General features: G+C 41.0%; 1 protein-coding gene across 25 annotated transcripts in view; it reads right to left on the minus strand.

The window, feature by feature from the left end:
* Window positions 1-19,072, minus strand: part of ank2b (ankyrin 2b, neuronal) — an 892,118-nt gene that overhangs the window by 749,603 nt on the left and 123,443 nt on the right. Inside the window, exon 1 of one of the 25 annotated variants that reach the window (XM_043697268.1) lies at window positions 9,203-9,315. The exons of 23 other annotated variants lie outside the window; for them this stretch is intronic. The gene's annotated coding sequence lies outside the window, so the exon portion shown is untranslated. Of the gene's footprint in view, window positions 1-9,202; window positions 9,316-19,072 lie in introns of those variants that run through there. One more of the 25 variants, XM_043697374.1, reaches the window with a different exon arrangement.

Raw genomic sequence — 19,072 nt, forward strand, 5'->3', positions numbered from 1 at the left:
CGGAAGTCGTGGTGAACACGGCAGTAGAGGGGGCGGAGGTCGCTGAACGTGTGATGTCAGCGATGACATGGGGAATGGAAGTGATGTCACGTGTGGTGCATGAGGAATCGTGAGGGGCGGAAGTGGATGTGGAAGTGGCCATGATAGGGGCGGAAGTGATGTTATTGATCACCGTGGGGATGGTCGCTGTGCATTTCCCTTTCATAGCTAATGGCATCCGAACAGTTCCAGAGGCCGGGGGAATCTTCTGGAATATTTGTGGAGCGCTGGCACACTGACCTCTACAGTGCTGAAGCCAGACGTCAACTTGAAAACACAACTTTTCCTACCGCCCCCTCGACCATGACCCCTCGCCCCATCACCAAACCATCATCTCCCAGACCATACAGAACCTCATCACCTCAGGAGATCTCCCACCCACAATTTCCAACCTTGTAGTCCGGGAACCCCGCACTGCCCGATTCTACCTCCTTCCCAAGACCAACAAGCCTGACCACCCTGGCTGATCCATTGTCTCAACCTGCTCCTGCCCCATCAAACTCATCCCTACCTACCTCGATACTGTCCTACCCCCTTAGTCCAGGAACTCCCCACATACATTCGAGACACCACCCACGCTCTATACCTCCTCCAAGACTTCCGTTTCCCCGGCCGCCAACGCCTTATCTTCACCATCGACATCCAATCCCTCTACACCTCCATCCGCCATGACCAGGGCCTCCAAGCCCTCCGTTTCTACCTCTCCTGACGTCCCCAACAGTACCCTTCCACCGACACTCTCACTCGTTTGGCCAAATTGGTCCTCACCCTTAACAATTTCTCTTTGAATCCTCCCACTTCCTCCAGACCAAAGGGGTAGCCATGGGCACCTGTGTGGGCCCCAGCTATGCCTGTCTCTTTGTCGGCTATGTAGAACAGTCCATCTTCCGTAGTTACACAGGCACCACTCCCCACCTCTTCCTCCACTACATTGATGACTGCATCGGCGCCACCTCGTGCTCCCGTGAGGAGGTTGAGCAGTTCATCAACTTCACCAACACATTCCACCCTGACCATAAATTCACCTGGACCATCTCTGACACCTCCCTCCCTTTCCTGGACCTCTCCATCTCCATTAATGACGACCAACTTGACACTGACTTTTTATTTTTAAAAAAACCACCGATTCCACAGCTACCTGGATTACACCTCTTCCCACCCTACCTCCTGCAAAAATGCCATCCCGAATTCCCAATTCCTCCGCCTCCGCCATATCTGCTCCCAGGAGGACCAGTTCCACCACAGAACATACCAGATAGCCTCCTTCTTTAGAGATCGCAATTTCCCTTCTCATGTGGTTGAAGATGCCAATTTCAACACAATTAGGAACCAGAGAGGGGGAAAATGAGATTGTTTTACAAGGAGCTCAATGATATTTAGAACACAGATGGAACAGATGAAAGATCAGTGGAACAATAAATATAGTGATGGAAACATTGTAAATATTTTGTCAAACGGAACACAACCAACTGGAATTCTTAAGTACCCAGAGTCTCCATTATCTGAACCCTGAAATTTGACCTAATCAGTTCTTGGAAAAGAAACCAACAGTAAATTGCCTAGCTTTTCTCCAGTCCTCATTTCTGAAGGACGAACAGTGGACTGCTATTGGGACAGTGCACATTTACCTCCAAGTACAGCAGTGTGTCTCTGTTGGTTGGCCAACAAGAAGGTGCTCAGGCTATTACTACCCGCCATGCTGGGAGGGAGGGGAGGCCGATAATCAACCCGTTGGGCCGTATTACAAAAGAACACCTTCCATGGCCAACAGGCTCTGTTGTGGAACTTGAACATGACGCTTCTGGCCCAGAGACACTACCATTGTGCGACTCTGCATCCCAATGTTGCAAATGCACAAGTTGTTCTTATACGTGATATTAAAACCGGGTCGGTTTTAGTTCTTGTAACTGAACGAAGATTGCTTAGAACAATCAGTGAAAGGCAGCCTCAAATATTGAAAATAAAACCGAAATGGTGTTATTAGACTGGTCTTTAAATTGTGGAGATTTCACAGTGATGTCCTGTTGCACTGGGGACCTTGCCTGCCCAGTTCCTCTCCACGTTAGAGCAGCACCTGGACTTTGTGTCCTAAATAAATGTAAATATTGTTTAACCAGCACCACCCATTCCCTGAGCATGCTTGTAAACAAAGATTTCATTGTAAAATGGAGAAAGACAAGGCAGGCTCTAATAGAAAGGCTGGAGCTGCCAAATAAATAAGGAACTGTTAAGGGTGTGATGAAAGAGATTGACTGGCATTGTTCTGGAGCCGAGAGGTAAATTTTGGCTGCAGTACTGAGCATCATGAATGCTAGGTTCTTCTCAGCAAATGTGATCAGGGTGCAATTTAAGGATAGCAAATGGCTTACTAAATGAACATTAAAAGCTAAATTGAGATCACAATCTTCTCCACCAAAATGATCTGATTTTCCAAGTGGCTCAGAATCTAAAGAGTGGCTGAAATAAATGACATTTGATCAGAGATCATTTGGAGGGGTATATTGCATGAAGACAAACTTCAAACAAATTACGCTAAACCTTCATGCATCAAAGTTTGGCCTCAGTGAATCCAAACATCACACATTAAGGTTTGCTAATCTTTAAAAGGAGGAGATTTACGAGAATAACGCCAGTGATGGTGGGCTTCAGTTCTGTGAATAAATTTTAATTGTTTTCTGAAGGAGCAGATAAGGTGAAGGGAGATTTAATACATTTAAAACTATACACCTTCCCAAAGTTACACTCCACTTCCTTCCCATCTTTTAAGTGAGCTGCTAAAGTTCTAAGCTGTTCACATTCATTCCACCATATCCTACCCAATGCATTAATCCAGCAGAGTCATCTTTAATTGGCAATTTAAGGGTTTCAGTTGGATTAGGAGCAGACAGACTGTATGATACCCTATCCATCCTCTACAATACAGCAGTTCGGCTCAAGGATGGGCAGGAAAATAGTGAGCTGGCCTCCTGAGTTATTGTGTGTGATTTCTCCACAACCACCAGATATGTTGGGTGTGGCGACATAAAATTAACTTCTGCATTAATCTTAGCTAATACTGTGTAGATGCTAAAATCACAGAATTCATGTCTAAATAGAGACAGCCTGCTATAGCAGATAATCTGCTTACTTCAAAAAGTATGCAAACATATAAACCAACAAAATGCCTGAGTCATCCATTTGGCCCCTCAAGCTTACTCTGCAGTTTAAAAAGATCATAGCTGAATGGGTTGTAATTTCAAATTTATATTTCATGTAGCACTAAGAATCTTTTCCACCCTTGCTCAACCTTGAAAACATCAAAGGACTCTGCTTCCACCAAAACGACAATCCTTAGAAAAAGAAAAGCTTCATCGGTTTTTAAAAACTGTCATTTTCTGAAGAGTGAATCAGACACGAAACATTAACTGTTTTTCTCTCTCCACAGATTTTGCTATATCTGCTCAATTTCTCCAGCATTATCTAGCTTTAGTTTAAAAGAAAGAAGGCTAAAACAAGAGTAATAAAACTTCCTCACAAAATTCCATGCGAATAAAAGTCAAGTTGCATATCTTTCAATGGTCCAATAATTCCAGGAGATTGGGGATTCATTCAAGTTTTCAGCATCTTGGGTTACTACTGAACAGAATTAGCTATATAAATACTGTGGCTGTAATTTCAGTGGTGGAATACTCCTCACTGGCTCAGATGACAGCAACACCAACACAAGAAGCTTGACACCATCCAGGACAAAGCAACCCACTTCATTATCACCTAACACGCACTCCTTCCACCATCACAAAGCAGCAGCAGTATGCAACATCTACAAAGGTGCACTGCAGAAATTCACCAAGGCTCCTTCAAACAATACTTACAAAACCCATTACTCTCAAACAAGGGCAAGGAGCAGATACATGGGAACACCACCACTTGCAAGTTCCCCTCCAAGTCACTTAGCATCCTGAATTGGAAATGTATCATTGTCCCTTCATTGTCACTGGGTAAGCATCCTCGAGTTCCCTCCCTAATAGCATTATTGGTCTACCTCTATCACATGGACTGCAGCACTTCAAAAAGACAGCTCACCACCACCAGCTCAAGACCAACTAAAATCAGACACTAATTGATGGCCCAATGATGCAAAGATCCCACGAATGAATAAAAAGTAAACATTCAGAAGACTTCAAAACATGAAAGAAGTTTTGTAATGGTCATCTAGACTAAATGAAAGTTGATCTCAACAGGTTGCAGTCATGAAACAAAACTATGAGTAGGGAGTATAGTTAGAAAGAGCCTAATTTTATAAAATAGTGCAATTGTAAAATAATCTCAAGCATCAGCCATGCACATACTTAGATCAACTTATCCCTGTAGCTGAGATGGTTAGAGGATCCCTGCCAACAGTAAAATTAGTTCTTAAAAAACAACCAAAATTTAGCCCAAACCTGTTTTATCAGGACGTTGGAAGTAGTTTTAGTGGAGAAACCTCAACTTGTGAGAACCACCTTGTTAAAGACTATCCTCAAATGAGCAACACTTACTGCACAAGATTGGGCAGAGGTTGGGAGAGGGGAATGTGGGCCAGCTAACAATGGGAAGTAGGGAACAGGCACCCATGGAGGCAGGCAAGTGCTAAGACATGGTGTTCAGAAGCTGTTACATCTTCTAACCTTCACCTAACCGTATACTTTCCAAGTCAACTTAATGCCAACTCATGCCCCCACTCCATTGCTACTTCCATAATATCCATCAGGAGTCATATGGAATTGAAAAAATACTCTGAACAAACCAATACAGCTCTCATTCATACACATGATCTCTACCCCTCACAATTTCCTATTCATAGAATATATTCTATGCTTTCAAATCTCAAATGATTACCCACCTATAAAAGCAAACAAAACTCTATCTAGGCCCTACATCAAAGAAATCTAATACTTTAATAGCTTCCTTAACTGTCAAATTCTGAACTTGAATCCTTGCTGAGATAATTGTAGCCTTTGAAAATCAATTAAGCATTCTTAATGATATATTGATTGCCCTTTGGAAATGTCAAAGAACTTTATTGAAGTTGCAAATTTTGTTTCTATCATATGCCTGTCAATCTAAACTGTCCAGAGGGTTTTGTATAATTCTCATTAAATAGAAAAGGCTGGTGCTGTCAAAAGTTGAAAAGTATGACATAAAAAATGCAACATTCAGATCATAAAGTAATATAGACATTCTGTTCTTCAACAGTATTTATGTCTACCCCATAAATTGATTTTTCTCAGTGAGAGAGTTTGCACCTTTAAAAAAAAAGCAAAAACAGGATCTGCTTCAACTCAGTACTAAACTAGCAGATATTGTTTGGGTTTCCCTCTTGTGTGAATCATGTCCCACTTCCCAAAAATAGGATCTGTCAAAATAAGGAGGCTCCTGTCCATCATTTTGAAAGGTTCATAAAGTCTTTCAGATTATGAAAACGAGGTACTATTATTATCGTGGTCTCTCAAGGAGGCCAGATAATTTGATTTAATCTTTCCAAAATAATTCTGAATTTCTTCCTATTCTAGTATCAAGCTGTTACTTAATTGAATCCAGTGTCCTGGCTTTATCTACCTTTCCTACAAATCTACTCTATTGATTACCCTCTGTAAAATAATATGTCCTAAAATTTGCCTTTCACAATCCTGAAGTGCGCTCTCCTTTCTGCTGCTCTGAAGGTATTATACTGCATTTATTTTCTTGCCGACTCCCACATTACATATGCCACACAATTCTGAACAGTACAGAGATTTTTCTTTTTGAAGCTCATGAACCCTGGCATATTCGGGCATTCCACATTTTCACCTTCCATTATTTTTGTCAATCTTTTGAGCTCCTCTGCAACCGATACAAAGAGATTTCATAAACAGAGAGGGAGGTGCTGCACCATTAAGCACCAGTGGAGAAGTTTCAAACAGTAGAAATGAAGTAACTGAAGGGGATAACAAGGAAGAAGGGATCCATAGAGGCTTTTGTCAGAGGAAAAAAAAAAGAGTTTCAGGCAGGATCATCCTGCTAGTAGACATTGCAAAGTTAGAGTATGACAAGATCCTAGTGAGATTTACAGATGAGGACTTTTTTAAAAATTGAACAGTAATATGGGTCATTCAGGATATTATAGTCAATTAAAATGGACATCTTTGAAAGGGTGATGGTTGGCAGTGCGCAGAATCCTGATCTTTTATATCTACATAGCCTGCCAACAGGCATCCTCCATTTTAATTTAAAAATATCCAAGTAAACATTTCAACTTTGCCACTATTAGACTGAGATCCAAACCAGTCAATTTGAGGAGGAGACTTTCACATATTGACTCAAGTTTCTTTACCAAATAGTTGTGACATTAACTATATTTCCTCATTGGTTTTTTTTGTACATGAAAAAGGTCAAGGTGGGAATTTATAATCACAAGGAATGGAACAGTTTGGTCACTTAAATCAAAAGGAGCTGCACTATTAGTGTGGTATGCATCAAAAAGAACAGCCAAGTGTTATTCCATTAATGGATGACTTAATAAATTGAACTCACTGCTGCAGAATTTCACAGAACAGAAAATGATTTCAGTGGATTTAAACAAGTAAATCTATCTCCTGCAGGGGAGTTACTTCCAGGCATGAATAAAAATTTGTCTCAGCTACTATCATTCATGCTCACTTGAGTTGCATGTGCTAGGGTGGGGTTACCCACGCTTATTTCGAATACACTATATATATTTTTATTCTGCTTCAAGACAAATCGTTATAACTTCATGCTGCATTAAAGCAAACACTGAAGTGACTGATGATTTGAACAATTTTCCGATCAGCGACACTCTTCCATAGCCTCAGGCTCACAAATGTACTGAAACCACTGCTGGATTCCTCACATTATTGAACTAATACAGACAAGCAAGGAATAGGAAAAGCTTCACTCCCATTACTCTCAGTCTGATCTGCTTGTTTACAAGGTCTAATACCCAAAGAATAGTCTGACTAAGTAACAGTTAGTGATTGCTGGAGAAATCACCACATTACACTATAAATTCATCATTCTGCATTCATAATACAACGAGTAACACTGGATCTTTCATGGACTGAGCAGTGTTAGAATTCACCTCACCCCAATCCTATGACACCTGTTGGCATTTGGTTTCTCTTTGCCATGTAGTTTATTAGAATCCCGACAGTGTGGAAACAAGCCCTCTGGTCCAATAAGTCCACACCAACCCTCCGAAGAGTAACCCAGCCAGACCCATTCCCCTAACCTATATTTACCCCTGACTAATAACCTAAACTATGGGCAATTTAGCATGGCCAATTCACCTAGCCTGCGCATCTTTGGATTGTGGGAGGAAACCCATGCAGACATGGGGAGAATGTGCAAACTCCACATGGACAGACAGGCACTGAGGCTGGAATCTAAATTGGGTCCCTGGTGCTGTGAGACAGCAGTGCTAACCAGTGAGCCGCCATGCCATCCCTAATTATATTTCTTTTTGGAAAAGTTCAATAACAGTCATCATACCATAATTCATAAAAATAAAATGTTTTCCAACCAAACATGAAAATATTGTCAAATTTAAGATTTGCATCATATACTGTAAAATAAAAAAAAGTATGGTACATTTTGCACAGGGGTTGCATGAGTTTCAAAAATGCTGAACTTCAGTAATTCTTTATCAAATGTTGTTATTTTCAAATTCATACAAAATGCACATTCAGAAAATAAATAAAAACAGAAGCCAGTTCTCCAAATTAAAAACAAATGTCAATACTTTAATTCTTGCCTCCAATGCAAAACAAATGAGGATTCGCTTCAGCTTGCTGTAGCTTTAACATTATCGATTATCTTTACTTTTAGCACTGCCTTTGCAAATGCTACCACTCTCTTGTTAGCACAATAATAAACAAATTAAGAACCATCATTAATACACCAGCGACAAAATTTAAATGATTTTCTTTGTTTCCCTCTTTGTCTCTTTACAAGATTTCTCATGCATCAGCACCACAAGTTGTACTTAGGAGCTGATATGCCTATACATAACTAATTGGGGAAATTTCCAGTTCAAACATTATGGTCACTGATCCGCTAAAACATTATATGCAACCTGCATTATTACCCACAATACACCAGAGTAAACAGATTGCTACTGTCCATTACTGTAATAAGCCAATCATACCATTAACAATATATGCCCTTCATTGGCAAAATTGCTAATCAGCAGCCACACCACACTGGCTGCATTGATTTTAATCAATCCTTTGCAGTTTAGACTATTTCAGTCACACAGTGTTAAATATCTTCCAAAACTTTGTCTGGGATACTGCACACAAAACAAACTTGCAAAAATCAGATAAAGTTAAACTGCAAATTTTGCAAATCCACACATAATCACAAATCTTGGTCTTGTTTTTGACATCATTGTTCCTATTTATCAAAAGCAATGTGAAATGTGATATAATACAACAGTTCATAATTACTCAATGCACAACAAAGCTACATTTTGTCCATGAGAATACTGAGAATTTATTTACATATAAAAATGTACTATGAATTTATCATTGACTTTAAAAATGTACCTTTGAAGAGAAATAGGAGAAAGTAAATTTAGTGATATCACTCAGAAGATGGGGACACAAAGGGAAGGGTGGGGCAATTTCCTATACTGCACAGTCCTCCAGTGGCAATTTTCAGATAAATGAAGGTGTAGTGACAGAGGTTTTACATGCAGCATCAAATAAAAATAACTGTACACTAATACCTTAGCAATAAACAAACAATCAGACTATAATATAAAATTGCACTTAGCTATTTGCCCTAAGGCAGCAGAATTCATAAGACTGAAGTGTTCACACCCAAAAACAGTAAACAAAAGAAGGATGCATAAATATCTTGGCCCACAATTCCACAATAGCAAGAAGACAAAGACAGTAAAATAAAGCAAAGGTTCAGTAGAAAAAGAAGACACTGAATTCATATTCGTTAATTTTTTTAAAATACTGAACAATTAAATACTGATTATTTACAACACAACAAAAGTCAATCATCAAGGCTAGAAAACAGAAAAAAGTGTTCTCCACTAGATTACGTGTTAAAATATTAAATGCATGCAGTCACAAACAAATACATCAGGAAAGTAAAGATTGATTTAATTCAGCATCATATCCAATTAGAGACTCACTTATCTGGCTGCTTATTCTATCAGATTGTGATCTGAATCCTCAGACACCAAAGATGTACTGAGCTCGTTAGTCCTCACAACTGCCAGTTTAAAGATGTCTTGCAGGCAATCTGTTCTTGGTACCTCTACATTACACATGTGTTTCCATTCCACCAGTCACAGCTCACCTAATATCACATGACCCTGAAATTACATCATAAGTAACCACACCAACCATGATTCTGCCATTCCCTTTTCCCCTGCCCGCTGTTATTTGTTAGATACATTCAAACAGGGGGTTTACTTTTGTATTCACTACACTTTTTATGTCTAGATTGCAATAGATTTAGCTGTTAATTATGAATAGAAGCAACAAGATAGCTCATATATTAAATCATTTGCCAAGGTCGTCATTCAGTAATCAGATTTATATGTACTGCATTGTCTCTCTGCGCAGTGCAAGAACCTTCTGTTACTTCTGATGGAAAATTAAATTAACTACAAACATATTCTGTCAGAAAATCACCTCAGTTGGTGCTTCTAACGTTTTCAGGCTCTTAGAAAAGTGGAGACATGGTTCACTGTTTGTACAACAAAAGGTTTTAGTTTAAAACAAAACTTTTCAAATATAACATTTTCACCTAACATTTCCAGTGAGGACACGTTTGATCTGGACGCTGATAAAGTGACATTGTGACCATGCTAGCAATTTCTACTCATTCAGGAACTAAAACAAAAAAAAACTAACTTTTTCACTTAACCTGTTGGAGATGTCATGTAATTTCCATGTAAGTTGGTACAAAATCATTAATATTGTGGAAATATACAGCAGGACTATGTGCAGGAGAAAATGCTGAGGCATGGGATTGAGGGTGATTTAGCAGTTTAGATTAGAAACTGGCTTCCTGAAAGAAGGCAGCGGGTAGTAGTTGATGGAAAATACTCAGCCTGGAGTCCTGTTACTCATGGTGTGCCACAAGGTCCACTGCTGTTTGTCATTTTTATAAATTATTTAGATATTTATAGGCATAGGTGGATGGATTAGTAAATTTGCAGATGACACTAAAGTCGGTGGAATAGTGGACAGTGTGGAAGAACGTTACAGGTTACAGGGGGACTTGGATAAACTGCAGAATTGGGCTGCGAGGTGGCAAATTGAGTTCAATGCAGCTAAATGTGAGGTGATTCACTTTTGGAGAATAACAGGAAGACAGAGTACTGGGTCAATGGAAAGATTCTTAGTTGTGTGGATGTGCAGAGGGATCTTGGAATCCATGTACAAAGATTGCTGAAAGTTGCCACCCAGGTTGATAGTGCTGTTAAGAAGGCATTACGGTGTATTAGGTTTTATTGGTAGAGGGATTGAGTTCTGGAGGCGTAATGTCATGTTGCAACAATATAAAACACTAGTGCGGCCACACTTGGAATATTGTGTACAGCTCTGGTCGTCCCATTACAGGAAGTATGTGGAAGCATTGGAAAAGGTGCAGAGGAGATTTACCAGGATGTTGCCTGGTCTGGAGGGAAGGTCTTATGAGGAAAGACTGAGAGACTTGTGTCTGTTCTTATTGGAAAGAAGTAGGCTAGGAGGGGATTTGATAGAGACATTAGATAGGGTAGACAGTGAAAGTATTTTTACTAGGATGATGACATCAGCTTGCAGGAGGGGGCATATCTACAAATTGGGAGGGTGGGTGTGATACTTTTAAGACAGATGTCAGAGGCAGGTTCTTTACTCAGAGAATGGTAAAGGCGTGGAGTGCCCTGCCTGCCAATGTAGTTAACTCTGCCACATTAGGGAGATTTAAACAATCCTTGGATAAGCACATGGATGATGATGGGATAGTGTAGGGGGACGAGCTGAGAATAGTTCACAGGTTGGCGCAACATCGAAAACCGAAGGGCCTGTTCTCCGCTGTACTCTTCTATGTTCTATTTTCTATGTTTATTTTCCACAGTGCATAGTTGACATGTGTTGCTGTTGGGTCATCTGAGGACAGCTAATGCAATCACTGCTTCTCTTTTAAAATTCAAAGAACAAAGAAACCTAGTCTAAAGCACAGACTCGCCTATATCACACAAGGCAGAAAGTGGGAAATATGTAAAATACTATGGATTCTGTTCTTTCTCTTTAAACAGGAACACATTTGTTTAATTGTTAGCTCTGTGTATCATTTCACACAAACAGTTTTTATTAAAGGAAATTCAAACTCAAATTTCACAATATCATAACGAACATCTCTGACTTCATCCAAGAACTGGAGAGGTTCAACTTAACTAGGTACTTTAAACCCTTGACCAAAAAGTTGAAGTAAAAGAGCTTCTAAATAAAGATTAACATTTTTTAGTATTGCTACTTTTTCAAGGTGCAAAGGATTTTGCTGGAATAGGTTCACAAAAATTATAAAAATGTGTAAATCCAGGTCTTGGGCTAAGGAAACAATTGATTCCTATTTCAATTTTAAAGTAAACCCATCTCCTTTATTAAATTATTTTGTAACAATAGATGTAAGCGCACAGAAAATTCAAAGATCTTGAAGCATGCATTCTTTATTCCACTGGCATTAGGTCATTACAAACAGGCAGAAAAACTAAGAATAAATAGATGATAAAACAGCATATACATGGAACAAAGCCTATGGGTTACACTGAACTAAGGAATCATTTTGTCTGTATGCTCCCCCTTCCCATTATCCTTCCTTCCACCAAAGATAATTTTTTCCCCAATAATTCCATTCAACCATTCCAGCCCACCCTCCATTACCATCTACTGCTGGATGTCCCTGAAAACTGCTTAGCTCCCTTGTATTTTTTATATATCCAGAATTATTCTCACACTTTTCTTTCTCCCCATCACCAAATCACCCATAGTATTTTTCATCTCTTAACCACCACTAGTAAATAATGTGTTTTCCAATTGATTAATTTACATGAAAAGCTTGTCACCACCAAAGGCGAGGAAGAGAGAAGGGGTTAAATCAAAATGGAATTGGGAATCAGGGTTAAAAATCACACAACAACAGGTTATAGTCCAACAGGTTTAACTGGAAGCACTAACTCACGGAGTTCCACTCCTTCATCAGGTGGACAACCATCTGATGAAGGAGTAGCGCTCCGAAAGCTAGTGCGTCCAATTAAACCTGTTGGACTATAACCTGGTGTTGTGTGATGTTTAACTTTGTACACCCCAGTCCAACACCAGCATCTCCAAACCATGAAATGGAATCAGCTCTCCTGTTTTCCATCACCATTGTCACCTGTTGCTGGGGGTCTCAATACAATTTGTTCCTTTCTATCACTGAATAATTTTCCTTCCTGATTTGATTTATCTATTGTCAAAAATAGAGTGAAAGATGTTGTATAGCCTCACCACTCTCTGGCACCGTCTCAAAACACAGAAAAATAAACCAAAACAAAGAATATTAAGGCAGAAGAATATAGGGCCCAAATTTCATTTCCCCCAATTTCAGGGTTCAGGAGCCACATTCATGTTGGACCAGGCCTTTTGGTAGATAATGCACAAAGTTAATCTACCCACCATGTAATGGCATGGCCACAAGCAACTCCTGTGCAGCCCCAGACTCTGTTTCTGTGCAGTGTCCTTCACACATGCCTGCAGACTAATAAATTTAGAAGAAAACCATGTGCTCTGAGGTGGCTTACCTTTTTGAAGTTGCTATCAAGGAAAGATGTAGCAATCTACTGTAAGCTGCTGGATAATGCTCACGCTGGAGTGATCAAGGTGAGTGCACACAACTGCAATGAGAAGAATTTAATACCCTTTTCCATGAAGAGCTTGATGATAGGGAGGCACTTCACCAGAGGGGAAGTTGTCAGGTGGCACCTTCCCACCACTTCCTAGATGAAGCCTATGGTGTGGAACTAATACCCATATATAGGGTTCTCAGCCACTATTGGACATAAAACCGCCATACAGGAGGCCCAAAGAGCAAACAGAGTCAATATACTTGGAGGCAAATTGGGGAAATCCCCTGTGCAGAGGTGCACTACCTGTTGTATGGATGTGAGATTGGGAAGGAGAAGGAACCTCTCAAGTGGGCTTTAATTGGCTTGTAGTTCTTGGTCGGGAGAACCTCTGTCCAAGGTGTCTATGATCCCAAGAAAGCCGGCTGCTATCCAGTTGCTTGATTTGCACTTAATTCAATGAGTCTTCCAGAAAAGAAGTGACATTGGGTTCTGCTGGCTCTCCAGCTAAAATCCTTACACTATACCTCAACCATGCACACCTTCCAATTATGGCAGCAGCATGTATACCTCTCCAGTTCTCCACACACCTACATCTATTCGACAATGGAAGTCACATTGTCTAAGCACACTGGCACACATTCACTAACAGTGTGCCCTCTTCTTGCAGGAGAAAGTCACACACAAAGAAGATGGAAAGGACAAAAGGACCATTATGGATCTAACTCCTCAGTGTCCTCAATCAGCTGGTCTACAGGATAACCGTGAACACTCAGGCCTGTCAAGATCACCCTGTATGATAGTTGTGTCTACATTTTGCAGCTTCTCCACCTGTTCTTCATCGTCGTCCTGAAAGATGCTATCAAGTGGAAACTGTACATGGAGCGAGTGTGAACCTCCTGCTTTCCTCACCATCCCACCTCTGGGGCAGCAGGAATCATGCAGAGTTTCGAACTCACCCTTTCCATTGTGGAAGTGGGATGGTGGGGGAACATCCATGGAAGCACTGCCAAATTGATCCATAATGACCTGTCTGTTGGTTATCTCAGTTTCCACTGCATCAAAATACATCCTGACATAAGAATGCAGCAGACAGATGTCATCATGACAACAGTACATTACAAATTTTGTGGAGACTGATACATTTTTTAAATGAAATATCAACATGCACTAAATAGCTGAATGACTGATACAACACTTTACATTTTAAATGTTTCACTTTGCAAAATGACTACAAATCACTATTAATAAAACAAAACTGTCTATTTATGTGCATCTTTTATGTTTTTCATCCATCACACTCCCCACAAAAATATAATCCTTTTAGCAAATAATCCACAGTTTCTCCCAGTTTCCAATGGGTCCCCCATCATTATTTTGCCAAATAATCAGCAATGAGCGCTTGACGCCATTTTCAGAGAATGATTTAAATCTATCACCAGTAACAAAGCCTGCTTATGGATGAATCTCTCAACTCTTCAACCACACAATGTTTCCTTCTGACGTTCAGCTGTAGAAGCTGTAGAACGACTGCTTCTTCTCTCTACTGACCACATAGGGCCTCTCTCCATCTGTGATATTGAATGATTTATTGGGAAATCTGTAATCTGATCTCAAAAATGGCTTTCACTGCCCTCTTCTCCACAGCATGAAACACATGCATTGGGCACTGAATGATTACTTAGATAAACATAGTTTCCAAGGGAGTGAGGAAAAAGCAGGAGACTCGCACGAGGTAATGATGTTCATTTAAGGCAGCACAGTGACTCAGTGGTTAGCACTGCTGCCTCACAGTGCCAGGGACCTGGGTTCAATTCCAGCATTGGGTGACTGCCTGTGTGGAGTTTGTACACTCTCTCTGTGTTTGTGTGAGTTTTCTCTGTGTGCTCCCACATTCCAAAGATATGTAGGTTAGGTGGATTGGCCATGCTAAACTGGCCATACTGTGCAGGTTGAGTGGGTTAGCCGTGGGAAATGCAGGGTTACAGGATTAAGGTAGGAGGGTGGGTCTGGGTGGGATGCTGTTTGGAGGGTTGGTATGGATTTGAAGGGCTGAATGGCTTGCTTCCACACTGTAGGGATTCCATTCTATGAAGATGCCAGTACTAGCAAAATGGCCTCCCTCTGTGCCATAATACTTCCGTGATTTAACTTCTATCTAAGGAGAAATGTTTATTATTTATCATTGACCTTAACTTTTTCATTCAAGATATAAATTGGCAGTTTTCAACACGAACTGTCAACACACTGGTGACTTGCACACCTTTTTTGAAAGTTTGGGAAACTCAGCATCTTGTTTTCAAGTAGAATTAACTTTATGCTTTTATCAGTAATACAATCAAAACCTGCTTTTGGATCTCTAATATTCAAAGCGCTCAATGTTACTACCAGGCAAACCGCAAAATAGGACTATAAATTCCTTCATTTATTCTAAATGTAAAGCAACAGTTCCAAAACGTAATAATCTTGAAAATGTCATAATTGTAAGAACTAGGTCTGCAACACAAGCTCAAAAAGCTGCTATCATTGCTGCAGATTGCACTACTCAACAGGGTATGCAGGATTTCACAGCAATCCAGCAATCTGTGCTCTATAGGATTATGAGGATTGCTTATGTGTTGCTACACAAGAGAGGCACTAACCTGCTGTCTGCCTTCAGGATTACAATCATCATGCTCCTGTCACTGCCTCTCCAACAGTTTGCTTGCTGTTGTATTTCAGCCCAACCAGGCCATGCTAAAGTAATGTAGATCAAATCCAATATCTCAAGCCCAGAGCTACTCAAATTCATCCTGCAAGGCAGACTTCAGTGAAAATTAGTACCTCCCACCATTGAAATGGGATGGCACAGTAGCTCAGTGGTTAGCACTGCTGCCTCATGGCATCAGAGACCAGGGTTAGATTCCAGCCATGGGTAACTGTCTGTGTGGAATTTGCACATTTCATGTCTGCATGAGTTTCCTCCAAATGCTCCAGTTTCCCTCCACAGTCCAAAGATGAGAAGGTTAGGCAGATTAGCCATGGGAAATTCAGGGATGCGTGAATAGGGGCTGGCTTTGGGTGGGATGTTCTTCAGAGGATCAATACTGACCCAAAGGACTGAATGGCCTCTTTCCACACTGTTACTTTAAATTGCAATCACAGGGTTATCACTGTATCGGGACAAGGCTAGGCAAGGGGACCCCACCCCCGCCCTCTCACACAACGCGCGCGCGCGCACACACACACACACACACACGCATAATAGGCACTAAAGGTTGCAGATTTTCTTGTTTATATTTATTGTTATTTTGATGGACATTTGTTAACTGAAGGTAAGTGATATTAGCCAATGGGACTTTGTCATTGAGAGTCTGAAATGGTTAGTATCGAGATGCTAGGTTCATTTTAGGGTTTGAGAAGCCCCTTTTCATTTGAGCAAAGCATGACAATACAGGCCCTCCCAGTCCATTTAGGTGAACATGCTGTATGGAATCTCATCCCCTTCCTCCTTCTCATCCCAGGCTAGCATCCAATTCCCAGGAGGTAATAACTAGGCCCTCAGAATTATCAGTTCATTGAGTATGCAGCCCACAAGAGGTTTAGGCGGCAGGGTGATGGAAGGAGCTCATGAGTCATGTCTGAAAAATGTATTCCTTATTGGCAAGCTGGCATTCTGTGTCAGAGGGTTCAAAGATGAGAAGAATTGTTGTCTGTCACAGGATGAAAGCAGTGTAGGTGCTGTCAGGATATGGGCATTCTGTGCAATAGATCTTTCGGTTTCATCATGAACCAACTGCACATTCACAAAGTGGGTAACCCTCGTAATTTACTCTGTGTTGATATAGCTAGCAGCATCAGGAATCTTGCTATCCTACTAAATCTGGTTCATTTTGGCCTTGCCTCTCCAAGGAGAAAAGGATAAAATTGTCTCTCCTTCTGTAGAAACCCTCTTACACCTTCCAGGATCTTCTATGCACAGTGATATAAGCACAGATTGCTGATGTCACCAGCTCCTATCTGGGAGGATCCTGTTACAAAGAAAGAGCAGTGGCAATTTTCAGAGTTTCTGGGGAGGCTGTCCTGACATGGCTTTGGGACTCCAAGCCTTTGTGAGAATGGTACACAATTCTGACAATGCCTCCTTTGTATAGCGAAACCTCCTCATGCTCTGCTCTTGGTTGTTGCCAGCAGAAGAATGGTACTGTATGAACACCCTCTTCAAGTAGGGGTTTCTAAGAACTGGACTCTTTCTCCACCCTCCCTCACAAAATTTTCCCACTTCTTCTGCTGTCTACCACTTCACAGACAGAATTTAATTCTAGCTGTTACAGCAGGGAAGATGGCACTTGGTCCCCTTAATCACAGGAGAGACCGCACAACAATTTGCCTGCAAGGGGAAAACAAACCTCCTGTGAGTACGTGTTAAGGATTTGGTCCATGAAACTCACCCTTTCAAGGTCAGATGTCAGTTAAGTTCATTAATTGACACCCTTAACTCCTTGAACTTAATAGTGAGTCAAAGATTAAATAAAAGTTGCACAGATTTCCTGTGCCTCATGAAGGCTGACCAGCAAACTGTATTGGGTTTCTCAGTGACTGACTGGAGGAGGAGGGATCCCTTTGTTGAGGACTCAGTGCCTGATCAAGGGAGCCCCACATCAGAAAGGGGTCGGCCATTGAAAACTATCCTATTGCTCTTGCCTCTGACTCCTCAGACCCCATTCCCTGTGACTCCCAACCCTTACTCACCTATATCCAGGGATCCAACAACAATTCCTGGCAAAGGCTGGTAGAGACACTGAGTGCATAACCAGTGACACTACTCCTGGTGTCCTTACCAACTTCTGGTCAACAGGCAGCTCTTGACAGGTGGGATTTCGGTCTCTGGGGTGCTAAATCCCAACAAAGGCCCAAATGCTGACAAGCACTCAAATTGGTTGGGCATATTTCACAGGAGTGACAGCACATTCCCACCAGTTTTCAAACCAATGAGCAAGACCTCCATTACCAACCTTAAATTCAACGCCATGCTAAAGACCAGGTAGAAATGTAATAAATTCACTGCCATCCCACCCAAACTTATGCAGGGGAATTTAATCTTCTGTCTTTCTGTGGTCAGCATAAGTACTCAAAATTCCTCCGACAACACATCACAACATAGGTAAGTTAAAGCAACTCATAAGATCATAAGAAATAAGAGTAGAACTACACTATTCAGCCCATTAAGCCTGCTGCATCATTCGAGAAGGTAATGAACTGAAAGGTGAGTGGCTTCTTTCACAAACTCAGACAGAGCCCATCCAATGCTTGTTCTTGCCCGATTGAATAAGGAAAATGTCTTTTCCTTAATAAAGAAAACCTTTTGATCAATTTTGGTAACCTAATGTTGCATCAGCCCAAAGGTCACACACATTCAACGACTTTGAGCAGCTGGAGGAGATACACCAGTGAGCACAACTCACTCCAAGTGAGTTACATTGCACAGGCTCCACAGACCTGCGATGCCCCTCTCCCCGCCCCCCATTTATACTGCAAATCTTCAGGTGAGCCCTCTAGTGTTGCAAATTTCACACCCAAAGTAGTCTATGCAAGAATGTTTTATCCTCAGTACATTTTGCAGGATACTGACTACACTGTGGGCACTGTTACTGACTGTAGAAAGTGTAATTCAAGCAGGAGGCTAGGAATGACTGCACGGATTGTAATGATACAATTTATCAGTCTGGTTAACTCCATGAATAATGGCTAATTTGATCTGAAGCAAGCTTGACCTTTAATATCTTCTTTTATTGGCGCCAGGCCACATTGTACTAAAAATATAGATCTTCTGCATTGCAAAGTAATTTAAACTGTGGCCTGGATATTTTGAGTCAGATAGTTGATGGAACAGCATAGACTGGGGTTCAGCATCAAAACTCTACAGGATCTCAAACACAGCTGATTTTGTGAAAATTACCTGGGAAATTTAAGGTTCCAATGGGCAATTCTCAAGCATCAGGAACCCTTTGAAAAATTCACTCAACTCGAAAGGTTCCCCTTCAGAGAAACCCAGTAGTTGCCCAAGAAAAGATAAACAATGATTAGAAACCAACTCTGGCACCTGGATAACTATTAGGTTGATCCCCTAACCTACCATACAACACCCCCTCACCCACCACCATCTTCCCCCTGAGCACAACCCAACATAATTTCACAACCCACGCC

This window comes from Chiloscyllium plagiosum, chromosome 1 (assembly GCF_004010195.1).
Source record: "Chiloscyllium plagiosum isolate BGI_BamShark_2017 chromosome 1, ASM401019v2, whole genome shotgun sequence".
Classification (NCBI taxonomy): Eukaryota; Metazoa; Chordata; class Chondrichthyes; order Orectolobiformes; family Hemiscylliidae; genus Chiloscyllium; species Chiloscyllium plagiosum.